Source organism: Acinonyx jubatus, chromosome E1 (assembly GCF_027475565.1).
Source record: "Acinonyx jubatus isolate Ajub_Pintada_27869175 chromosome E1, VMU_Ajub_asm_v1.0, whole genome shotgun sequence".
NCBI classification, from domain to species: Eukaryota; Metazoa; Chordata; class Mammalia; order Carnivora; family Felidae; genus Acinonyx; species Acinonyx jubatus.
This window is the reverse complement of record NC_069397.1, coordinates 50,630,147-50,657,608: the sequence shown is the minus strand read 5'-3', so window position 1 is coordinate 50,657,608 and position 27,462 is coordinate 50,630,147. Positions and strand designations below refer to the sequence as shown.

General features: G+C 37.4%; 1 long non-coding RNA gene across 1 annotated transcript in view; it reads left to right on the top strand.

Moving 5' to 3' along the window:
- LOC128313364 (uncharacterized) overlaps positions 1 to 27,462 on the top strand; it is a 299,526-nt gene that overhangs the window by 153,225 nt on the left and 118,839 nt on the right. The window contains exon 2 of the long non-coding RNA XR_008293954.1: positions 5,472 to 5,608. This is a non-coding gene — a long non-coding RNA (uncharacterized LOC128313364). The remainder of the gene's footprint in view (positions 1 to 5,471; positions 5,609 to 27,462) is intronic.

The window sequence follows — 27,462 nt, the reverse complement described above, 5'->3', positions numbered from 1 at the left end:
AAGTTCACACTAAACGGGGCCAAATGTTTCCGTTTGTGTTTTGTCACGGACTTGCTTTTGATCTACTTTGAGGACTAGCGAACACATTTGATGAATTCCAAAGCAACTGGGAAATTAGGTGAGGAAAAACATTGGCCACAGATTGATTATCTAGTGCAGCATCGACTGAAAGATGCTCACTTTTTGAATTTTCCAGGTTGGGGGAATTAAGGAAACATGATGTTAGACAGAATTTGTGATGCTTTTCTCCATGGACCATGAAGGGGAATCTCTTTAGGAATTGATCGACAGCTCAGATTTGTACTGGCTTGTGCTGCTTTTTCCTTTCAGCTGGTCCCGTTCTTTATAATTTTTCCCTTTTTTAGTCTAATAATATGCACAAGCTTGAATGTGAAATGCTCTCATACTTTCCACTGAGCTTCAAAGAAGAAATCAGAATGAAGCTTGTTGTAAACTTTTATTTCCATTTTCTGCTTTATGTAACCTTATTTGAGTAGCTCCAGTAACATGTAACCACATTAACCGACACTTAATTTGGACTCAGTGACGAAGGAAAGCCAAAAATAGCTCAGAAACAAACAAATTTGGAAAGTGTATGTCTGCCACTACATCAGATGTTGTCAAGTCAAGATTTTTTTTGGCAGGAAAAAGAGTAAAGTGAAAATGATTGAAACTCATTGATAGACGCATTTGGGCAAGTGAGCTGAATTATTGTTTTTTCTTTCTGCTGTGGTAGTTGTTAAGTAACATCATGAAATAAAATGAAATGTGGTTCTTTGTTGAATCCAAAGTAGCTACATTATGACTAGTCACTTTTGTTTTCATGTGAAGTTAATTATATGTTCAATTTATTAACAGTCATACATACATACATAAATTAATTATACATAAATTAATACATAAATTATACATATGTACATTTATACATACATTTATACATTTATACATAAATTAATTAAATTATCACATTACACTCCGTATAATGTCTCAACATACTGTAAGCATTTGATAATAAAAGTGATGGTGGGTTAAATTCAATGTTCTTTAAGCTGTAAGCAACATCTGTGTTTTCTTTGCACCCATTTGCCAGTCAACAATTAAGTTGGCTGTGAGCCACTACAAAGGGTCTTTTATTTATTTTCTGTTTTGTAGCATATGAAATAATTTTATGTCAGTTGTTTTTTCTGATCCTAACAGTTGTCCATGGCATGTGATATTTCAAAGCATGTTAGCGATAGAGCTATGGATTGATTGTAGATCTTGTGACTCCAGATCCAGAGCATTTCTTGAATATCCAAAGACGGTATATGCTTAATGCCTTAATAAAATACACATTGTTGTCTTTTACCTATTTCAATGCATATAATTGACAACTATATTTATGTAAAATAATATCCTGGACTTTTAGCAAATTAATGAAGAACTGACATGTCTCCAGGACCTATTTATACTAGGATGTGTATTTCTGTTCTAATTATGTATTGTTATGCATAGTTTTTGGTAGGATAAACTTACTAAAAACTTAGTGGCTTAAAATAGTAACCATTTAATGCACTTGCCATCATTCTGCCATTTGGTCACTGCTTAGGTTGTGTGCTTCAATGGCATCAGTGGGGGTGGGGCTTGGGAGGGGTGGTTTAAGGCCACATTTCTAAGCAGGCTAACTCTCATGGCTGGAAGGTTGACGATGATTGTTTGCTGGAACTCAGATGTATGGGTTGGCCAGTAGCCTTGGTTCACACTTCTGTCTGGATTTGTTGGTTCGTCCCCCAAAGCCTCTCTGTGTGGTTAGCTTGGGTTTCCTTATAGGACTGAGTTCTCAGGGTAGTTGACTTCCAAAAGGGCCAGAGCAACAACTTCCTAAGCACTTGGGCTCAGAAGTGGCACAGTGTCACTTCTGCCATCTTCTGTTGGTTCATATGACTCATAGGGCCAACGCATATTCAAGGAGAGAGAACAACACGAGGAAGTGTGTTTCACCGGGAGCCATCAATGCATCACTCAGAAACTTGTAAATAAATGCTCATAGCTTTACTCACAGCAGCCTTGTTCTGGAAACCACCCAGATGTCCTTCAGTGGATGAATGGCCATGGTAAACCCATACTATTGAACCCTACTCAGCAATAAAAGGGAGTAAGTGCAAGAACTTGTATTAACCTTAAGGAAATAATTCTGAGCAAAAAAAGCTGATCTTGGAATACGTACCACACGATTCCATATATACAACATTTGGGAAATAACATGTTACAGAGATGAGGAACAGATTAGTTGCTGCCTGAGGTTAGTGATGGGGAGGGTAGGTGTGGCTCTAAATGGGTCATTGCAGTGAGCTTTGCTGTGATGCTATAACTGCGTATCCCGATTGTGGTGTTAGTGGTAAAATTGCACAGAGCTATATGTATATGCACATGTCTGATTAAGTCTAAAATACATTCTGTGGACTGTACCAATGTCAGTTTCTTAGCTGTGATGCTGAATCCTAGCTATGCAAGGTGTAGACATTAGTGGAGCTGGGTGGAAGGCACATAAGACTTCCCTGTACATTTCTTTGTGACTTCCTGCGAGCTTTAATTATTTTAAAATTGAAAGTAAAGAAGAAGATAACTTTTGGGTTTGAAAAGTGGTCGAGGAAGTTTGTGCAGCCAAAGGACTTTGGCTCAATCCTTGGCACACGTTTTATAATATGCCTAGGATTTTGTTCGTATTCAGGTACAGTGAAGCCAACAGATCAGGAGACAATTACCATTGTAAAGATAGTTTGTTACAGCTCCCAAGAGGAGGGAGCAGACACCATGGTACTTAAATTGTTGGGAACCAAGAATTTTCCACCCTCTCCAGGTCCTTCTAACTGGACTAAGAATACAGATTAACATGAGGCAGATTAACAGGAGAAAATCAAATTTAATAGCATACAAATGGAGAATCCACACAGACATGGAGATCCCGAAGACAGGCAAAATGAGATGTATATATAGGTCATCCTGAACTAAGGAGGAGGGGGTAAGGGTCTGGGACTTCCAAAGAAAGGGATGCAGGGTACAGGAAGACGATTAAAGAATGAATGTTTGGTACGCAAATGTTTGCTGGGCTACCTGGAACCATAGGGACAGAGAAAACTTTGATCGGTCTTTGCTAGGTTCCTCTCTGTCTACCCTACCTAGTTCACATCCTAATGTAGTGGTCTAAGGTAATAGTTGTCTATGGTGGTAGTTGTCTATGGTGATGGCTCTGTTCCTAGAGCAGGTCCTCTACTGAAATTCTTTTAGGCTGTGGAGGGGCACCTAAAGTGCTTTTCCTAATCTGCTGTGTTTTGATTGTTTTTTAACTCGAAATAATTTTCATGACCAAGTGGCCCATTTTGGGGCAGCCTGCCCTTGGCCCCTACAAGTCCACTCTGGAAAGACCAAGGTCATTCGGGAGGCAGGTGGAGTGTGGGAAAGCAGGGACCAGAGCCTTTGTTGTGGTTTTAGCAGGAAGAAAGGGGTGAGGCAGGGTAAACAGCTGAACAGGCTTAGGATTGGATAGTTTGAAAAATTTTTGGCAGGCTCTGGCCTATAGAGGTGGTCTCAAATTGTTCCAAACCTGGCCCTGGGGTGATTTAAAGCAGAAAGAATAATAGCTTCCTAAGTGAGAATTTGATAAAGGCGATTAAACTCTGAATTGGTTGGTTTGCATATCAACGAGTGCTCTCCCTGGTAAGTGTTTTGCTAGCTCCAGGAATTAGCTAACCCCGCAGGTCCAGTCTCTTTCCCTCTTGGGGTTTGTAAGGTTCCAAGACGTCAAAGCATCATAAAACGTAGAGGAAAAAAACCCAACATGATTAATAGAGTGTACCTCTTCTTAGCAGTTGTAACTCCAGAGTGTTATTTGACTGTTCGAGCCTCAATTTCCCCTTCTGTATAATTTGGATACTAATAATAAGGTCTGACTTATAAAGTTGCCATGAGGACAGACAAGAAAATAATCCACACAGAGCACTTAACAACGGTGCCTGGCATCTGTTAAGCACTCAATGAAATACGCTAATAATATGCAGCTTGGACTCTTGACAAAGCGCTATCAGGTACAATAGTGGGTGGATTTGGAGGTTTCAATAAATCTCCACTCTAATAATTTATGAAATGACTAATGTCATATACAGAATTTTGAAGCAAAAGTCTCTTATTCTATCCTGTTTCCATTTTATTGTTACTTCCACTAAATTCTAGGATAAACTCCAGAGGGGAATACACATTGGTAGCAAGGAAAATCTGAGTACTATCGTAGGCTGTGATGTGTTTGTAATACACTTATTACACATATAGAAACTGATCTAGAAATTATCTGCGTGAAGCACAATGAAAATAGGTATTCTGACTTGGAACATCAGCACCCCATGGTTTCTTCCGATCCATACTGTATTTCTAGGAATTGGTTGATTTTTCAGGGGCAATATACTCAGGTTGCACACAAGAACCCAGTTATATTCAAAGGCTGAGCTCATTTTCTTTGCATGAAGATAAATCATGTTTTGTCAGCTAAAGAAGGTTAGAAGTCAATTGGTAAATGGATGGCTTCACCACTGATCTGTGGAACTTCACGGGGGCATCCAGCTAACTATGACACCCCTCATCACTTCATAAATTAAAAACAATCCATAAATAACTTACTCTAAATTAGATGGGAGAGTGACATTTCAGGAGGCGTGGGGATGGGAAAGACGGGCATTTCCCTGCAAAAATGAAAGAGGCCCCTTGAAAGATCCCATAAGCATTGCTCAATTTTAGTGAACGTGACAAGCTGAACACAGGCCTGATAAAACCCCCAAAACTATATAAATTGTCTAAGAAAATTGAGATACAAGTGATCCACTTAAGTAAGAGTCTGAAGTCAGGTAACTTTACAACAGCACTATATTTTCTGCAATATGATATGCAATTAATTCTTCCTTAAATAAACAAACTGATTAAAATTTCATTATGCTGACATCTCACAATAAACCTGGATCCAGTGAACCCCTTTCTTTCTGCTTATTTAAGTCTTTATAATTAATTCTGGATTTAAGTCATTTGCTGGTCAATGTTACAGTCACCTTACTAACTAAGCAATTCTAAAGCTGTCGGAGCTCACAGGAGCCACTGAAGCAGTGGGTGATGGCTCACCGTTTTAATCCAATCCTCGGTTTGTGAAGTTTTTATTTTCCCGGGCTGCAGAATTTTCCTTTTAGCCAAGCAATTAAATGGTAATGTCTTCCCTTTATACGCAACAGTAACTCGATTGCAGCTGGACAGATGTGACAGCATAATTTTGTCCAATTCACAGCCTCCTAACCCTTTTCTACCTCTCACTATTTTTTTTTTCTTTCTGTTTCAGCCCCCGAAACTGTTTGGTCATCACTGGTACATTTAAACTATGAGGTTATACAAAGATCCTGAGAATTCTCCGCGACACTCGGTGACCCTCATTTGTGTTGTTAACTTCCTTCTCTCAGCAGGTGTTGGCTGGGCTCCATGAAGGCGTTTCAGGGCTACACATGGAAGGCACTCCTGGTGTATCTACGAGAATGCAGGAGATCCCTACCAAGCAGGTAGTCAAATTCCAAGCCTCACGCCCCACCTGCCCCTTGTGGTAAGTTGGTGTTTCCTTTCACCACATTTCAGCATGCAGAATTGTCACCGGCTTTTAAAATGTGCTTATATACATAAATGTTTCAAGAGTGGCCTTTGGAGGGTAGATCTGAAATGGTATCACCACAAAAAAAGAAAGGGTAGAGGCCAGGCGATGGAAGCGTCCGCTAACAACCGGGTTGTGATAATCTCGCAACATGTAAGTGAATCAGATAGATGCCTTCTGTGCCTTAAACTTACACAGTGTGATATGTGAATTGTATCTCAGTGAAGCTGGAAAAAAACACAAGAGCGGCCTTTCCTGGAAACAAAATGAAATCAAATAAATCATAAGCATGTAATTTGTACTTTTATCTCATACAGGTAGGGCATTATCATGAAGTCTTCTCTCACGGAAATTTCTTTCCCGGACTTCTCCCCAAATCCTCCCTGTCAACACAAGTTACATCCTGCTTTGAGGCCCAGATTAGTCTTCCAGGATTATGTCTCTCAGGGATGCTCCTTTTCTCTGAAGAATTTCATTGCCCCTGACGTTGATGTTTTATTTTCTAGTTAGAGATGTTTTTTGTGTGTGTGTATGACTATTCATTCCACAAGCATATCACTTAATCCTAAAACGAGCCCTTTTATGAAGGGCTTCCAGGGTGAGAGTCAGACATTTTGTTTTTCTTTTTTTCTTTTTTTCTTCCAATGAACGTAAATTACACAGGCTAGGAAGTCGTGATACAACCATAGGGAACTACTTTCTGTTCATTGTTTATTCTTATCTCACTTTGTTCTAAAAAGGTTTCAAGGTGGCTTCCAAGGCAGTGTATCTGAACCTGAATAATCAATTATTTTGTAATAAATGGCCTTGCATTGCACACTTACACGATGGCTTTATGTCGTTTTCATGCTGTTTAACCTCACGGCAGTTCTGTGCATTAAAAGGCTATATGTCACTGCTCTACAGGTTAGAGACAACCGGATCAGGCTCTGAAGTAGTGAGTTTCCTTTCCTTTACTGCCTCCCTAGCATGCTTCTCATCACTTAGGAACGGTAGCTTTCTTTTTCCCTGAGCCAGTACATTAACCGCTCGTCTCTGAGACAGTTTAGTAGACATACTGAATCAGATTACTGGGGAAAGCAAACAGACTGATACTGATGTCATGGTCACAGAAAGGTAGGTCACGTGTCTTATCAAATGCTAACCCACAAAATGCCCAATGGATTCCATTTTGAATCACCTATGGATTGAGGGGAGGTGATATTTGTAATGGGGAAAATAAATAGAAAACGAGATTCTGCATAGACTGTTCAGTTTGTTTAAATCTGAACTGATGCTCCTCTGTTCTCAGACTGTACTTGGGATTAAAGTAGGTTGATGATAACCAATCACTTCCGAGCCCCTTGAAATAGCCATAACGCAAAAATAGGTCCACCCAAAATGGGAACTCAGAAAGGATTTATTAAATAGCTTAACTTTGTTTGCATGGATAAATAAGCCTTTCTTTAAAAAAAAAAAAAAAAAAGATTTATTTATTTATTTATTTTTTTTTTTTTGAAACTTGGTTTCTAAGTGAGCCAGCTGCAGATGCCTTTGGGACTTTTGCAGCGTCATTATGAGAAACCGTCTGTCTAGCTTTCTTTCAAAATCTCCCAAGCTCTCTCCAGGTGTTGAGATTTAAGGATGTGCCATTCCTTACATGGGCTGCACAGGATGGACTCACCCGCACTGTCAGCACCTCATGCACATGCACGAGAGAAGGCTCTCTTTGTATACTTCCTCAAGGCACCTCAGTGTAGCTATCTCATTCTGTTTCAAATTAACATCAGTGCTCGTTTCCGCTGGTTATGCCCTGTAAAAGGAACTCTATATCCTTCAACTGTTCTCCGTTTGCAGGGCACCATGGGAAGCTGTTAAGATATGCAAATTGTGTTGTGTCAGTGTGCTCTCCTGGGTCATTTTTTCCCCCTTTCTTTTAGGAAATCTCAAAGCACATGTTAGAGTTTGGCTCTTAATACTGGAGGAAAAAAGAACAGTGACTGTGGGTTCTCCCTATGAATCTTCTCTTGGGGACAGAATTTCTAATAAGGTTGAGTCCTCCACTTTGGGAATATTGCAGGGACCAGTGAAATTACATGGTAAAATCACTAAAGCAGTCTTTAAATACACTGAGAAACGGTCGCTATCATTTATGTGTTTACCAATTATTTTTCCAGAAATCGAACTTTGCCAGAGAATGAATTTTTCAATCTGTAAGTAGTTTTAAGTGGCATGGTGAATAATCGAGTTTATCTCTGTGACCTAATAGTTAGGAATATAGTAAGGATGAGACTGGCCCAAGTTCAAATACTCACTTCCATTGACTGTGTGATATAAGTTGTTGAAAATCTCTTACGTTTCTGGCATCCTCATTTTTGTACATCAGAATGATAATACCTAGTTCATGGCCTAGCACAAGGTAATGTTCCTGTCACATGGTCATCGTTCACTCTAGGAAAGCTACCATTGTTATTGTTATTTACTTACTTAGGAGAAAATAAGTAGTTGGTTGACTATTGCTCATCCAGAGCATTATTTGAGAACTTTTAACGACACATTTCTCATCATGGATCCGATCAATTGCCCCTGAATTCACTCTCCCCACCTGTTATATATAATTGATAAATTATACAATAATAACTTTCTTATAGTAACTAAGCCAGCTCAATAATACTGTTTTTACCATGGTGGAAACAGAAAAACAAATGATGCAGATTTTAGCAAGTGGCTTATTATAAAGGTATTGTTCTAATTTAAATACCCCATAATAGGTCACTAGTGCAGTGTGACAGTGAATTTTCCACCATAGTCCCGTGTGTCCCCCCTCACCTCTTCTTACACATGACAATAGCCCCTAGCTCTTCCTCCTCACCCTTCTTGATAAAGTCCAAATTGTCCAAACAATGGCTGCTAATTCATAGAACAATTCCTCCTCCTCCTAGAGCCATCTTGCCCAACTATTCCAGAAAATAGTTGCTGAAAGGCACCACCTGCTGAACCCTACAGAAGATTCTGCCCTCCCTGCCCAATGAAGTAGAATGCTCCTTTGGAGTCGTCTCAGACCTGGCATTTTGAAATAAAGGCTCATTCATGGTGCCTTTGTTGATTTTCTTCCACATGTAGCTTATGTTTCCTTTTGTCTAAGTTTAAGAAATATTTTTCACAAATGGCAGAATATCTTGTTTTTCAAACCATCTGTCACTGCTTTGAAAATAATCATTTGAGAGAACAACGACAGATTATGATTACTAATAAGAAAGCAAATGATTTCACATGTCCACAAATCAGGGATGGAGTTCAGGATCCCTAAAATATGGCACCTTGGCATATTGAATATTTCAAGTTGAAGGTGTTCGAAAAAATGGCAGAGGCAGGAACATCACTCTGACTTCCTTGCCTGCTTGCTCTTCTATCCTGAAGCAGATCAATAAAACAGTCACGAGAGGGGTGCCCCTCTGTGGTCCCCAGGAAAGGACCATCCTTATCTCTGAGAACGAAGGGGTGTCAAGAAGAATCTTGACATACGGGGCTCGCTAAGTTTTCCCCAGTTCACTACCATTATCCTGTACTCCTTAACCTATCGTATTTCTCCAGAACTGTCCACTCATCACACCTAGCACTTAAAGTGCACGGTTTTCTGTTCCTTTGGGTCTTCATTTCCTTATGGAGGCTCCGGGTCACATCAAATGTGCATTAAATAAATGCCATATGCTTTCCTATGCTGTTCACCTGTCTTTGTCAGTTTAATTTTCACACCCAGCCAGGAACCAACCCTAAGAGGGTTGAGGAAAATATTTCCTCCTCTACATCAGCTTAGATGTAGACTCTGGGAGATGCCAGATTTAGAATTAATTTCTAGAAGTCCCTTACAACAAACTCTTCCAGTTGGTTAAATGTTTCCATTAAAAGTCAAGTAACCACTGGCACTCTTCACAGACATTATAAAAAGGTGTGATGTGGAAACAAAGTAAACAAAAATGACAGCTGCCCTAGGAGAGGCTCAGAGATCTTGTAAGTCAAAGATGCTATAGACCAGGGATCACCAGACTGAGATCCACATGCTGAATTCAGCTGGCCTCCTGTTTGTTTTTGCCTATGAGTTAAGAATGGTTTTCACATTTTCTAATGGTTGGGGAAAACATAAAAAGAATAACCATATTTTATGACCTGTAAATGTTATATGAAATTCAAAATTCAGTAACCATAAATAAAGCTGTATTGGAGTGCAGCCGCATCCATTTGTTTGCCCATAGTAGGTCTGCTTTTGCTCTGCAGGAACAGAGCTGAGTAGTTGGGAAAAAGACCACTGGCTCCCAATGCCAAACATCTTGACTACCTGGCCTTTTATGAAAAAAGCCGGCTGACGCCGAGTATAGACCATTGGAATTATAGATGGCCATTAGAGTCCAATTTTCAAAGCTCATTTTCATTTGTTTGTTTTGGTGACATAAGAAATTGCTTATATTACAGAGTTAAGGAAATAAAAGCACCATGGGAAATTATATACAGTGTAATATTGGTTATGTAAAATCAAAATGTGTAAATTACATAAAAAAATAAATATGCTTAGATGTTAACAGTACTTGACTTTAGATTGAAATTTACACATTCTGTCCCCTGCTTTTCTCTGTTCTTTTGGGATGTCTACAAACTAGAAAATCAGAAGAAAGTATTGAAAACAATTTTAAGTGGAACCAATTTGTATGACAATCTGTAAAATTGTTTCTACGCTTTGGTTCTGGTACATTAAACACGGGACATAGTTTATAACTATATTCTGCTAATTAAGGCTCCAAAGACCACATCTATATAACTTCATCTCCCAAAATCTACGTAACACATATTTTTTTTCCAAAATAACTGTTAAATTATTAAATATCCTTAATAAAAATCTGAGTACAATTCTAATATTTCTGTATCTTATGAGTACAGTAAACATTATGTTTCTGTTATTTTGCTAAACTGGGAAATGTATTGCTAATGAATCAGCTAAAAATTGTAAATTTTGAATGAAGAATGTAGTTGTTGGAGTTAAGGAATACGTTTTAAGTTTCAAATGATTTATTTGACTGTTTAGTTATGTATGGAGAAAATCCATTTATATAAATATTAATTTTGTGGTAAGAATTTTCCATTTTCAATTTTTTTTTAATGAAAGAGGATAAAAAAACCCCTCTAAAGTCAAGCTCTTTGCTATAACTCAAGCACACTTAGAAGGATATGGTTCCAACAGATGCTTACCTATTTGGAAATGAAATACAGAGATAGATGTACATGAAGATTGATAAAGATGTGCATATATGTGCATATATTCAAGGCCAGGTAACTCTACAGATTTATGCATGATTAATTTAAGTTAAAAGAATTGTACCTATTTTCTGATCATGATTTGCACTGTCAGTAATTTTGTAAATGGCTATCTGGAGAGGACGTTTGTTATTGGCGAGGCTGATGTATTAGGCCTTTTTGATCATTCTTCATTTACAAAGCATTTGTTTGCCCCCGTTTGCTTGTGGCAGATTGAAGCAAACAGAAACAGGCTTTCAAATCATTATAAAGCCAAGTAGTTTTGCAGCGAAATACGTGACAAACAGAACTTTAGAAAGCCGACTAAGAAGTTAGATGGGTCTAACAAAAGCTGGTCCTTCTTCCAAAATACAATCATCACTTCTTAATTATTCTGTCTTTTTTTTTCATCTTCTTTACAATTTCTATATTCCTTTTTGTGCTATTAAAGAACACAGTGGTATTGGGGGGGAAGAAAATAGGTCAAAAAATGAAACAGATTGTTGTCCCAATGTTCGCCGCAAGTAACTCAAATACCTAAACCTTATGAATGAAAGAGTATTCAGTTACATTAGGCCATGCACTTATGTTTAAGGGAGATCATTAGCTTGTAAAAACAGCTCATTAAAATGTTGATTTTGTTTTTCCTTCATCTTATTAGAACAGGCATGAAAATGCATGATATGTAACGATACTACACTCTTCTGTATACCGGGCACTCATTCTCTCTGAACTTTGAATCAAAACCCCAGAATTCTCAATTGAAGTCAGCACATGAGAAGGACCAGATCCATGCTTTGGATGGGAGCTCTTCAGGGGCAAGGAGTCAGGGGCAAGGAAGGACTCCTTGCATTCATCCAGAAGCCTCTAGCTAGAGTTACATTAACAATGCGAGCTAACACCTAGGCGGTGTGTACCACGTCCCAGACACTTCCCTAAGAACTGTCATTAATACCTTGTGGATGCCTCACAACAGCCAAATGCTACTAGGGATATAACCCCCATTTCACAGATGAAAACACAAGCCCAGCAAGGTTTGGTAAGTGTGCCCAAGGCACACAGCTGTCAAGTGAGAGAAGCAGAGTTCCAACCCAAATTCCAGCCCGGCTCCGGCATGGGGGCAGCTAACCCTGCATAGCGCGGCCTCTTGAGAATGTGGCTGTTGCTTCTTAAGTGTTGAAAGAGAGAAAAGAGCCATAAATGTGTGCTTCTACTTGTGGAAGGAAGCTCATGTGCTCAATAGATTTGCTCTTAAAAGCACCTGTTCCTAATAGTCCCCACCCATGTCTGCCTTACCCCAACCTCCACTTAGTGCCTTTCTCCCCATTGTTCTCTGGAAGCAACACCATAACATCCGCTAATTACTATTAATCCTAATTCATTAGTTTCCATTGGCTATCTAACCTTTTGAAAAATGTTCTATTTAAAGGATAAATTAAATGTCATCCCAGAGGAATCAATTACCAGTAGGAAAGGTTTTGGGGTGAGGGCTCAAGGTCCCTCTGTAGCACTACTCCTAAAATCAAGCCACCAAAAGACCATTCATACTTAATGTGACCCATTGCGCATGGGAAGCATAAGGGACAAGATACCAAGACCAGTAATAAGCTTAGGGACTCACAAAAGTGTTTTAAATTATTTTAAAACCAGAAAAAAAGTACTTCAAGGTCAAAAAGAAGCTTTATGTTTTCTTTTATTTTGATAACAAATGTAGTTGTAAAATACGATTTTACGTTCCTCGCTCTCCTTTCCCTCTCCCTCTCTCCTCCTCCCTCCTCGCTCACCCCTTCCTTCCTTTCTCTACTTCTTTATTTAATGAAAGAAGAGAGCTATGAAGGCAGAAATGCTTAGGGTCACTAAAGTCAGAATGTGGCTGGTTGGGGAGGAGAAAGCAACTCTTCACTTATATGCATTCATTTTCTCCTAACAAATTAATTGAATCTAAGAGAAAACACAAACAGCAACAACAACAAGAACAAAACCACAAAACAAACACCTTTTTGATCTTATGAATAGCTGAATCTAAGAATACAGTAATTTTTTTCTTATAAAATGATCTCTGTGGTTTCATAGAGAATGGATATAGCCTCTTCCTATGCTTTATTTCACAAGTAACTTGGAGATTGGGAGAGCTTATTTTTCTCTTTGTGCCTTGGTTATTCTACTCAATAGCTACAATGGGTTAGCCAGTAGCAACAGGAGTAACATTTTATTTGTGTGTTGCAAATTATAACTTTCTGATTTTGTTCAGGGGGAAATAATTTTGTTTCTGTGCATCCTGTCATGTGATTATTTTAAGTAACTTTCGTTGTTAAAATAAGAACCATTTTGATAACTTGTCACATATTAACAAGTTAATTAACAAAATGTAATTAACAAAATTAACAAAAATGTAATGCTAAAATAGTAACAACGCCCAAAGATTTAGCTACTAAGTTTTGAGGTGCTAAATCATTAGCCTTCTCAGAAGTCCTGTGCCATTAAGAGAATGGGCTTTGGGATGTTATAGACCAGGACTTCCAGATTTGTTCTGTCCAGTACAGTCACCACTAGTCACATATGGCTGCTGAAATTTAACTTAAATTAATCAAAATTAATGAACTTCCTCAGTCACACTAGCCACATTTCAAGTGCTCAGTACTCTCATATAGAATGTGGCCACCATATTGGAAATGGCAAATACAAAGCATTTCCATCATTATAGAAGGTTCTATTGGACTTGATTGGAGGTTGGCACATAAATAGTTTAGGCTTTGTAGGTAGGATATATGGTGTTTGTTGTAACTACTTAACTCTGTCATTGTGGTGGAAAAGCAACTGTAGACAGTATATAAACAAATGGGTGTGGCTTTTTCCCAATAAAAGTTTATTTAAAAAAATAGGCAGTGGGCTGGGTCTGGCTAAGATATGTAATTTGCCACCTCTGGACTAGATTATCCATGCAGGGCACTAAACACTGCATTGGACACAAAATAAGCATTCAATAAATAGTATTATTTTCTTGAGTTTTTTTTTAAAAAACAAGAAAAGTAACTAAAAGGCAGGAAATAACTAAAATGCCCAATAGTTTTTGTAAGTATAATTTGGTGTGTTCCAGAAACATAATAGCTATAATACTTAATGCTGTAAAAAAAAAAAAAAGGAAATAACAAAAATTGAAAAGTGTTTAGTGGGGGAAAAAAGATGCTTCTGGTTCTTCTTTATATTTTAAGAAAATTACATAGGTTCTAGGCCTATTTTTTTAAGAGGATAGAACCACACATATGCATGGTTACAAATCTCTGTGCAGTGACTTACGCAAATTTTAACTTCATTGTCTCTGCTTATCTGTGTTTTTAAACATTTTCTACACATAATCTTTCATTTTTATAATCAAAAGAGAGTATTAAACTAATAAAATAACTGGAGTCTTAATCTTCCTACAACACATTCCTAATATCGGTGAGGGAAATGCACTGAACGTACTTTGTTCTCACTGAAGCACACCATTGTCCCATTCTATTTAGTCTGTTTCAGTATACATATTTTATAAACACCGTTGGTATGAGACAAAACAATAATAGTGTGAAGGTGGCCAAGCATGTAAATCTTGAGTAATTTAGAGATATGGTTTAATGGACTGTTGGACCATTTATGTCTTCAAGATAATCATTTGGAATTTAAGAGAAAGTTTCATAGACAAAATCCCTCCTTTTGTCTTCTTGTTACCTAAATACAAAAACAGAATTTTAAAATATTTTCCATCTATGAACCATGTTGTATTTTTATCAGCAGTGTATATATGCGTATCATACAGGGGTGAGTGCTGTACAAAACCAATGAAACCAGCCAACTCCGTTTTCCCTGAGAATTTATAGCATAAGAAAATGTCTACAACAAGGTATTAGGAATAAAAATGGATTCATACAATACTTGGACTTGGGTTCTATTATAGACGAAACATACAAATGTCAAACTGAATTTTTAAATTTACACTCCAGTTTTGTTTTAAAAAAAAACAGACAAACACATTTTATACACACACACACACACACACGGATATATATATATATATATATATATATATATATATATATATATATACATCACATACACACACACAAAAGATAAACAAAACTTTTGAATGTGTATTAAGTAAATGCACAAATAGTGACTTTGAAATGTACCTGAAAGTTAAACAATTCTGTACAAATATTTGCTATATCAGGAAATAGAGTGTTATCATGATTTCTGGCAATAATTTTATTAGAAATCAAATACATTCTTTTGAAAAAATGTGTTTGGAGTGAAGGCAGACCAGGGAACTTTAAGAATGATTTAAAGATGCCTTCTACTGAAAATATTCTGTTTTATTAATGCTGGTAGCCTGATCCCTTTAGTTTGAGTTGTTACGAAATTGATCATAACTGGCAATTATGAAGTAGCTACCCATGCCTATATTTTTATCTTCTTGATGGGAAAACATTCTGTTATAGTGTAGATTAGCATACATAAGAAAGGGAAACCTGTTTCCCTTTTCAGTTGAGAAGACCTCATTTGGGGAATGGTATGATTTTCCATCTGAGGTGGTTATGCAGGCATTAGTCAAGGAGGCTTATAGGAAAGGACGAGATGTTAAGTTTTACCTCAAGATACATTTACAAGTCCTGTTTGGCAGTGTTTGCTCTGAGAACAAGCTATGCTATATATTTCAGAGAAATTGAAAGCATATGTTGACACCTAAAAAATCTTGAGAAATACCACTGGAGTTTGCAAGAAAACATATAAATATAATCAAATCGTTGTAGAATATGTCTACTTGGACCAACTATAATACTTCACTTGTTTTTGAAGGAGCTGTATTAGTGATCTTAATGCTATTAACTGTAATACACTGTGACCTAATTTAAACTGACTGATTGAGTTAATATTAAACTCTTCATCTAATATTTCCAAATTGAAATGAAAAGATTTAATAGTACCTGCTACAATTTTAGTAATAATTATGTTTCCTTGCTGATACTTGGCATATAGAGCCTTCCTGTCGAAAGACAGGGGTCTTGGAACAAGACTTAGGCCAAAATGAAGCCTCAGTAAGAAAACACGATTTGGGTCATATTTAGGCTGGCAGCTATTTGATGAGCTATGACCAGACATTCCAGTTTCTCCGGTACTCTGACCAGCCACTTCTACCCACAAAGACTGAAAATGATGCTCTGAAGGCATCGACTTCAATCTTAAATTTGAAGATGGACACCTGACATGAGTTCCTATCACCACAAAATCTTAATTTAAAGCCAGATACTGGTCAGTTCTTCCAGAAATATACCTATTTAGAGGTAACTACGGTTATAGAATATTGAGTGATCTTTGCCTATAGAAGATTCTTCACTTGAATAAAAGCATCAAGTGGCATTATTGCCATGATATGATTTTAGAATTCTATCCACCTGGGAAAGCATAGAAGAAAATCATGGTTATGATTTTTTTCTGCCTTAGTTTGAGTTGGAAATTCTGTGATGGGGACCTCAGGAAAGGAAAATCCTATGTCATGAGCTAGGATCTACCAGGAGCTTCCCACCTGCTGCTGTCACCTGGAAGTCTCATGATCTCCATTTGCTATGACAGGCACTGCTGAGTGCCCTTGAATATCTGCCTTTGTCTGTGCATCTTTTTTTGTTGTTCTTGTTAGTTTCGTGGATTTGATATTGAAAAGAAGACAATTTTGTTAATGCAGTTTTTCACACGTTTCTTCCACACACTTACTCTTTTCATCAGATTTTACTTCATGAGCAATATATTTCTACTTGCAAATTGGGTCCATCTTGCCAATTTTTTTTGGACTCTCTTTTAATTATGTATAACTTTCTAACTTCCTTCCTTCCTTCCTTCCTTCCTTCCTTCCTTCCTTCCTTCCTTTCACTGGTGGGGGTAGAGTATTTATGTGGAATAAATGATGCACATCTAACTCAATTATTTGGAAAGGGAGAAGCCCCTGCTTACCTTCCCCAACACAAACACATGGCACTACCATTACCACCAGCACTAGCCAAGGGGCAGAGAAATGGCTCCATGTTTCTCCGGTGAAAATTCACAAAGACTTTGCATTTCATGGAATGTTATATAATTCTTATTAATATTCTCAGAGGGAGCATAGTGTTCCCAACACACACACACACACACACACACACACACACACACACACACTCATTCTGCCACACTGAACTTTGACTAACAGTAACTACCTCCATGTATTGAGTACCTAGTATGTGCTAAAGAATTTGCTAGGTTTAAAATATATCTTATTTAAACCTAACTAAAATCTATGAAGTTAATCCTCTCTTTGTATATCAGGTAATGGAGACTTGGGAATTTACATAATTTGCTCACATCCCTATAACTACAAGATGAGAAAGATAAGTTTAAACACAGATTTATCTGATAAACGAAGCTGTACTTTGAACTGCAGTGTGAATTTGCCCACCTTTTACGTCTCCTCATGATCCACAATTGCCTTGAAACTTTACAAAGCTCTTTCACTATGGTAAACAAATAAAGTCAACAAAAACGCAGAATCATTTGAGATATAAAGGTGTGTTCACTTTATGTGTCAGCTTGACTGGATCAGAGGATCCCAGATCCAAAATGATTTCTAAGTGTCTCTGGAGGGTATTTACAAATAAGAATAGCCTTTGAATGGGAAGACTCAGTAAATCAGAGAGCCCTCCTTAAAGTGAGTCATGCTATCCAATTCATTGAGGCCTGAATACTGTAAAAGGTAACAGAAGGAAGAATGCATTCCTTTTCTCTTCCTGCCTGCCTTCTTTGGCTGGGACGTTAGTCTTTTGTGCTGAAACTGGGACTTAGGCCATCTGCTCCCTGGTTCTCAGGCCTTTGGTCTCAAGCTGGAACTATACCATTGGTTTTCCTGGAGATGCAGGTTGCAGACAGCGAATCATGGGACTTGTCAGCCTCCATAATCGTGCAAGCCAGTTCTTCATTACAGTAAGTTTGTGTGTATATATATATACATACGTATGTATATATATATACATATCCTGTTGGTTCTGTTTCTTCGAAGAACCCTGACTCATGCAGAGTGAGGATTTGCAAGAAAGGAAATAGACAAATACAGATTTTAAATTGCTTATTGTCAGGATCCTTTTGAACATCTCAAATCAGTGGATAGAATTGTAAAAAATATTTTGAGTATGTTTATGGACACTTTTTTGGGGGGGGAGATGGTCAGTAACTTTTATTATATTCTCTACGTGGTTCATGATAGCTATCTCTGTCTCTCATTCCTTTACCAAATAACAACATACCCACTCCGCTTATTTAAATGATGAGTAATTGGATCATTGTTAGATCATTTCTAAGAGAATGCTCCCTGGAGTCAGTAAGACATGCATTCAAAATCAGGATCCTCTTTCACACGCTGAACAACTGCAGATAGGTGCCCAATATTCGGATGCTCATTTTCCTAATCTACAAGATGGGACTAATAACAATGCCTGCCCCATAGACTTGTTGTTGTTTTAAAATGAGAAAATATATCCAGCTTCAGCAATCACACAACACAAAGGAATAAAATGCATCCAAATCAGCAAGGAGGAAGTCAAACTTTCACTCTTTGCAAACGACATGATACTCTGTATGGAAAACCCAGAAGATTCCACCAAAAAACTGCTAGAATTGATCCATAAATTCAGCAAAGTCGCAGGCTATAAAACCAATGTACAGAAATCGGTTGCATTCTTATAGGCCAATAATGAAGCAACAGAAAGAGAAATCACAGAATCATCATAAAACCCTTTGAACCTAAATAAGTCAATTTCGATGACAAAGAGTCCAAAACAAAAGAAACAAAAACAAAGAAAGGATTGGCTTGGATAACCTAACAATAACAACAGAATGGGCTAATAAGTAACAATTCAAAGCTTTATTTGTATACTTTTGTTTCTCTAGATGTATATATAGTTGTATAAATTGTATAATTATAAATGGATATATACATTTATACACACACACACACACACACACACACACACTCTATTTACATCTACTTATCTATCACCTCTTTCTTTGACCTAAACTGATGAATCTCTTAGCCACTTATTCATTGTCACTCCTACCTACTCCTGGGTTGGAATCCCAAACCAAACTTCTGACATTAGAAACATGAAAGAGGGGCACCTGTGTGGCTCAGTCGGTTAAGCGTCCAGCTTTGGCTCAGGTCATGATCTCCTGGTTTGTGAGTCCGAGCCCCGCGTCGGGCTCTGTGCGGACAGCTCAGCGCCTGGAGCCTGCTTCCGATTCTGTGTCTCCTTCTCTCTCTCTGCCCCTCTCTTGTTTGCACTCTGTCGCTGTCTCTCTCTCAAAAATGAATAAACATTAAAAAAAAAATGAAAACAGGAAGGAAAATTACAGAACTGAGGGCTGAGGCTGTTGATACTACAGCATCATTTTCTGGTTCAAATAAAAAAGGGAAGGAGTGAAAGTCACAAAAATGTGTTCCCTTCATGTTGGTGGTTAGCAATCCCATTCTCTTCTATCCCTCCCCACCTCAGCAGATAACCCATTTGAGCTCATGGTGCTTTTCCATTCCCATGTCATAAACTAGCCCACTGCCCAACTTTCCCCAAGGACATTAAGTAGTTTAGAATCAGACTCTGAGGTCGTAATTAATGTGTTCTAGAATCTTTAAGCTCTAGGCCCTGTTGTCATATGATTAGTTTTCTGAGTGGCAGTATCCATACTTAATAAAATGAGCTACTGTGTAGCCCCTTTGAAGAAGCTCATAAAACAGTGGGTTTAATTTGTCTGGGAAAATAGAGCCTAAAATATGGTGCAGGTCCCTGATGGAAAATGTGGTTCTGTTATGCGGTGTTCCCACCAAATATCTTGGAAAATGGGCAATGCTAACAAGTAGTAACCAGAAGTAGTGCCAGAAAGAAACAGTGGATGTTCTCTTGTAAAAACCCTGAAAGCAGCAAGCAACCCATAAACAGTGTGCAGACTGAGTCTGAAAATGGACCGTTTTATGTCCCCTAATGGAAGGATAGCTTATTTTTTCATGGATTTATAGCAACAATGTGATGTCCTCAAGTGATTTATGGCCAGAAGCATCAATATACAGTGGTGGGTGGAAACATCCTATTCTCACCAAGAAGCTGATCCCCACAGGAGGTGGTCTTTGCCCTAGGGTGGGGCCGATGTAGGAAAACCCAAGTTATTAGTGTTACTGGAAATGGGATGAGGGAGGTGAAGAATTACTGGAGTCTTAGGAGAGAATTTGGGGAATATAAAACTAATTTGTTTAGAATATAAAAATGATGATTGCAAATCAGATCATCAAATTCTTGTCTCAGCCAGTGACTGCTGTTTGATGCTCCTCAGGAAGATGGGAATGTTAATTACAAAATCCAGCCACACGGGTAGTGAATATCTTTAATGAGAAAAAGATACTGGCAATATGACGTGATAATAAAGAAGCATGATATTATTTTATTTTAATATTCACATACAATAAAATGTTCTCTGTTGGCATACAGTGCTACAAACTCTGTTGGCATATAGTGCTACAAAACTTAAGAAAAATTCAAAAACCTGGTAACTGTCACCAAAAACAATAAATACGATGCCTCCATGATGTCACAGAATTCCCTAAGGCTACTCTTTTGTGGTCAGTCTTTCTCTGTTCAACCCCTGGCAACCACCAATATCTTCTCTGTTTGGTTTGCTTATTCCAGGAAAACATTTAAATGCAATCACATAATGTGCAGCTTTTTAAGACTACATCATGTCTGCATCTGAGATTCATTCATGCCGTTGCACTTATCAATAATTCATTCTTTTTCATTACTGAGTAATATTCCATCATGTGGATGTACCTCAGTTTGTTAATCCCTTCAGGTGTCGAAGGACATTTGAATTGTTTCCAATTTTGGGTGATTTTAAGTAAAGCTGTTAAAACCATCCATGTACAGGTTTTTGAATGACCATAAATTTTTGCTTCTCTTGAAGAAATACTTAGAAGCAGGATTACTGATTCCTCTGGTATGTTTCACTTTATAAGAAACTGAAATGTTTCGCCATATCATTTGCATGCACACCAGAAATGCATAAGTATTCCAATTACTCTGTATCTTTATTGCACTTGGCAATGTTAGGTGTTTGTGTTTGTTTTTGTTTCTTGCCTTGTAATCAGTATGTAGTCATAGCTCTTTCTGGTTTAACTGAACTCATCCTTGAAATATTCTATGTAGATGGTATTAGCTCTGAAAAGAGAGTTTTATTTCTTCCTTTTTAATCTGTATTTCTTTTATTTTATTTTTTTTCTTGTGTTATTTCATCAGCTAGGATTTCCAGTATAGTGATGAGTAGGAGTAGAAAGCAAGTACATCCTTATCTTAGTTCCACTTTTAGGGAGAAAACATCCAGTTTTCACAATTGAGTACAATAATAGCTTATGTTCTTTCTCCCTGTGGATGCCCCTTTTCATGTTCAGAAAGTCCTTTTTCTGTCCCTAAGTTGCTGAGGGTTTTTATCATAAACGAATGTTTTAAGCCTTGTCAAATGCTTTTCCACATCTATTAAGATAATTAATTAACTTTTTTTTTTTTACTTTTATTCTGCTAATATGGTGAATTACACTGATTGATTTCTGAATGTTGGACCAGCTTTGCATTCCTGAGATAAATTTTATTTGGTAGGTTGAATTATACCTTTAATACACACTGAATTCAATTTGTGGTATTTCATTGAGATAATTTTGTCTGTGTTCTTAGGTATATTGGTTTATGGTCTTTCTGCCTTTTAATTTTTTATCTGGGTTTTGTATCAAGGTAATGCTGGTGGCAGAAAATGTGTTACAGAATGTATTCCCTCCCATCTCATTTACTGAAAGATATTAATGTGATATTTGTGTTATTTCTTCCTTAAATACTTGGAAGAATTTTCTAGTGAAACTATCTGGGCGAAAAGTTTTCTTTATTGGATAGTTTTTACCTATGGATTCAATTTATTTAATAGATATAGTATTATTTTAGTTTTTTCAGTCTGTTATTTAAAAAAAACAGGCTGAGTGGCTTCTAAAGACAAAATTAATTTCTCTCAATTCTGACCTTGGCTGGTAAATCCAAGGTCAAGGTGTCAGCATGGTGATGATCTGGTGAGAACCCTGTTCCTGGTTCACAACTGGAGCCTTCTTATTGTGTCCTCACATAGTTGGAGGTGCAAAGAATCCCTCTGGCACCCCTTTTATAAGAGTACTAATCCCATTAATGAGGGCCCCATCCTCATGATCTAATAAGTTCCCCAAACCTTACCTACCAATACCATTAATTTTGGCAGTAATATTCACCATGTGAATTTTGTGAAGACACAAACATTCAGATTGTAGCAGGTATTATTTAGGTAATCTATTTATTCTCCAATAAGTTTCAATAGTTTATGTCTTGAAAGTAATTTGTTATTTTATAAGACTTAAAGAGTCTGGATGGTGGGGCACAGTACAATTCACTTGGATAGATGAAAGGCAGATCTCTGTGTTACAGCCTCATATTAGAGAAGGCTGCTGGTCAGTGCCACGCAAAGACTTGCACCCAGGGCAGGTAGGGTGACAGCAAGCTGGAGCTATAAGGGTCAGCTTCTATGTGCCAAGTGGAGCAGGATCAGTTAGGTTTCCTGGGCTCTCTGTGGATGGGCTAATTTGAATAACTTCATGGGATATGGGGTGTACTTGTCACTAGTTGTTTGGTACCTGGTCCTGGGGTGATAAAGACAGGTGAACAGTAGTCAAGAGTGTGAGAACCTCATAAGGAAGTGATTGGAGTGTGGAATTGATCGACTCTTCAGGAAAGAGAATTGACCAGCGTCTGACCAAGGCCTCAAACTGGATCAAGACAGCATTTTATTTTAAAGTATATTATATTGGCCCATTGAATCAAAGCTGTTGAATTTGTAGACATAGTTGTCAGTATTCTTTTTTTATCCTTTTGGCATATTCTATAGATAAAAGTCTATGGTATTATCCCATCTTTGATTCTTAGTTTTAAAATTTGTGTCTCTCTTCTTCTATTTCCTGATCATTCTGGCTAGAGTTTTATTAATTCTAATGATTTTTTTTTAAATTCATCTTTCATTTCATTGATTTTTCTCAGTTATCTTTTCTGTTTTAAAATGGAAAAAAAACACCTCTCTTCTTTATTATTTCCCTCCTTCTGCTTGTTTGGTTCCAATTGGCTCTTCTTTTTTCTAGTTTCTTAAGATGGTAACTTAGCTTTTTTTTAAGTTTATTTATTTATTTTGAGAGAGAGCAGAGGAGGGGCAGAGAAAGAGGGAGAGAGAGAATCCCAAGCAGGCTCTGTGCTGCCAGTGCAAAGCCTGATGAGGGGCTCCATCTCACAGCCATGATGTCATGACCTGAGGCAAAATCAAGAGTTGGACACTTAAGTGACTGAGCCACCCAGACACCTGGTAACTTACCTTTTTTATTAAAACAAAGAAAAATATTTATGGATCCTCATTACTTTTTTAGTATAAAATTATATTATCTAGGTAATTTTGAAAAATATTTAGCTTCTATCCCATAAAGAGAGAGGCTGCAGTTAAACGATGTTTTATTTAACAGATACTTACACATGAGAGAATGATTGGGAAAACCCAAAACCCAGAAGCTAGGAGGGGATACCAAACCAACAATGGAATCACACATGCCATGAACGTGCCACGCATACAACCTGTGTTGCAGTGGCCTTATGGCCATCTGGAATCCCACAGCCCCATACGAGGTGGGAGATAGGGCTTTGGATCCACTGAACATAGTTGACTCTGAGACTCGTGTATTACCCAAAGGTCTGGGAGGGATTTAACCCCTATGAAATGGACACAGGCAAAAGTTCATACACCAGCACAAGTTGGGAAAGGAAATTTGCGGTCTGTCTGGGCCTGGGTAGGGAAAAACTCTCACGTGAGAAATTGAAATTATACTTGTTCATAAAATGAAGATGCTTGCTCTCAAAAGTATGGTCTATTAATACAAGATAAATTTTCTGAGTATCAGGTCATTAGGGAATTGTAAATTAAAACAAAAACACGATGCTGCCATTACACACCTCTTAGAATAGCCTAACCTCTAAAAAACACCAACAGCACCCAATGCTGCAGATCACAGAGCGACAGAAATGCCCATTCTCTGCTGCTGAGAATGACAATGATATGGCTGGCCACTTTGGAAGACAGTTCGGTGGTGTCTTATAAAACGAAACACACTCTTACCATATGATGCAGCAATCACACTCCTTGGTATTTACCCAAATGAGTTGAAAGCTTATGTCCACACAAAAGCCTGCACACACATATTTATAGCAGCTTTATTCATGATTGCCCTAAACTGGAAACAAACAAGTGGATGAATGCATAAACAAACCGGGGCACATCTATACAGTGGAACATTCCTTCTCAATAAAAAACAAATTCACTATTAAGCTATTTCGTGTTAAGCTTCAAAAATACACAGAGGAAACGTAAATTCATATTGCTAAGAGAAAGCAGCCTCTCTGCATAGGCCACATGATCTAGGATTCCAACTCCGTGACATCGTGACATGTTGGAAAAGGCAAAACTATGGGAAGAGTAAGATCAGCGGCTGTCGGGGATTGTGGGGGAGGAAGGAAGGGAATGAATAGGTGGGGCACAAGGAAAACAATTCTGTATGAAAATGTAATGGTGCATAACTATCATTCTGTATATAACTACTGTTATTGTTCCCTATATAACTACATAACTATGATATAACTGTCAAAATCCATAGAACTGTACAAAACAAAGAGTACAACTTGAGGCAAACTATGGATTGTAGTAAATGACAACGTACCAATATTAGTGCATTGGTTGTAACGGAAGTGCCGCATTAACGCAAAATTTTAAAAGAAAACTGCATGGTGGAGACGGGGGTGGGGTATATATGGAACTCTATATATGATCTGCTCAATTATTCTGTAAATGTGTACTAAAAACAAAGTCTATTAATTATTTTTAAAACTTAAGAGTAGGCAGTTCAGAATCAAAAAGAAAATGAGCACATTCAAAAGAATTAGGTGAATGTGATGGGCTTACATAGATAAAAGCCAAAAAAGAGAAAAAAAAGAGAAGCAAAACAAATATGGTACATAGAAAATACATGATTGTCTAAGTATCTGTGAGTATACGAACAAGCACATTACCTGCAAACAAAATACCCTCTTCCGTGAAAGCACTAATTTTAAAACTGGAATAATAAAATGTCCCAGCTATTGGAGAGATTTTCTGTAAATATCCTGTTATAGGAAGATAGAAAATAAAGATATGCAGAAAAATATAACTGGGAAATGACAACCAAAAGAAAGCTGATATGTCACTATCAATGTTGGAAAGTAGATTTTTGGGTAAAAAGAGAGTCAGGACTTAATGATAGAGGAGCCATTGACCAGGAACACAGAACTATATTAAATCAATATGTATCTAACAATATAGGCCCAAATGTATAAAGCGATCATTGACAAAAGACCAAGGAGAAATTTAATTTGCAATGACGCATGCCCTTCTATAGGAGTAACAAACCAGGGAAGAAGTAATGATAGAGTTCAACATTATAAATGGTTGGTTTAATTGCTTGTAGAACAAAACACAACGCATTTATAAAACACAAATTCTTTTCAAGAGCAAATGGAACATTTATACAAATTGACTATATACTATGTTATCAATATATCTGTATGTCAGTTTCCTTCAGATCAATTTTTTAATCGAAAAGCCCATACAATAGAAAGAGAATGACAGATTTAAAAATAGATTTTAGAAACGAGAAGATGCATTTTTAAGTAATGCATGGCTCAGATATGAAATTACATTGACATAAATACATTAGAGAAAGTTTAAGAAATTAACAAGTATTGGTCAAGATGTTGGTGAGATATTCTCCCATTGCTGATTGGGATGTAAAATGGTAGAGCGCTTTGTGCTTTGTGGAATAAATAGGCAAAATGTAATAAAGAAGAAGATACACATACCCCTAAGCCAACAAACCACATTTAGGTTCATACACAGAGAAAGTATTCATTTGTAAGAGGACACACATACAGGTAGTTTTGAAGCATTGTTTCTAATAGCAAAAAATAGAAAATAATGGAGCTTAGTTCATTAAGTAATGAACAGATAACCTATCGTGTACTTATAAAGTGGGAAAAAACATTAATTATCAAAATTAATGAATTACCTAGAACAAGTTTGCTTTTTTAGACTTTGCAGGCCAAGGTGTAAGTTGAGGATATTATACAGGTACTTCTATAGTACGAGAAAACACACACACGCACACATTTCCACAGGGTTTTTGTTGATGAAATTCAAAATACAGGAATAAAAATAAGGTATTTTATTTTATTTTAATTTATTTTGTAATACGCGTCTACTAATGAGAAGAATAGAGTTCCCTCTATGGGGATAAAATTTCATCTAATTGGAGTTCAAAATTAATGTTTCCTATCATCAAATTGATTGCAAATGTTCATTTGGGAAAAAAAAAAACTTTTTTAGTTTGAAGGCTACACAGAAACAGGTGTTGGATCAGATTTTGGCCCCTGGGCCATCATTTGCCAACTATTGAGCTAGATCAATATATCAGCATAATAGTGAGTGTAAACACATCTTGGTACCATTTATGCAAGCTATTTTTTTTAAATAAAAACATTACTATTATTATTTACGGACATGGATAAGTAATAGAAGTATTAAAAAAAACATGAACAGGAAGGGTATATACCAACCGTAGGACAGGGGTCGGAATGCAATGTTTCAGGTTAAGGTAATGAATCCAGCATTTCAATACGAGAATGCCTTTCTGGGCTCCAGATGCAGAATCCAAAATCTGCCTGCTGGACAGACCAACCCAGGTTGGCCACAGGAATTTGGAATGGGATGTATCCAAAACTAAATGAATCATTTCCCTCTCCCCCCACCTCTTCCACAGCTTCCTGCCAAATTATTCTCTTACTGACCCCATAGGGCATCTTCTCAGTCTTCCTCAATCTGCCCTTTTCTTCCCAACTTCAGATCCTTCTCATCACCATTCTGTCTCTGTCTTTTCCCTCTCTTTTTCTCCTCTATCACTATTACGAGAAAAGCCTCTTTTCTCCAGGAGAGAAAGCTTTTTGAAATCCAGATGGAATGGATCCTTGCATTCTCCCTCTTCAAGTTCTCCAACGCCTCATTGGATAAGAAAAAATTAAAAGTCTTTAGCAGGTCTTATGAGACTTTCTGATTGATTTTCTTAACCTTTAAATGTTAAATTCTTAACTTTTAAATCTTTTAATACTTAACTTTAACCACTCCCCTTGACCTTGCCCCCCAACACACACAACTTTCCACAATGGTGGAAACTCCTATGATGCCACTGATAGTTGGGATGCAACAGGACGTTATTCCAAGAGGAGGCGCGAGAGCCCTCAGCAGAAGGGAGGAAGGGAAAGGACAGAAGCAGGAAAACAATGTGTTTTGTTTTGCAGAACCAACAGTTGCAGCCAAAG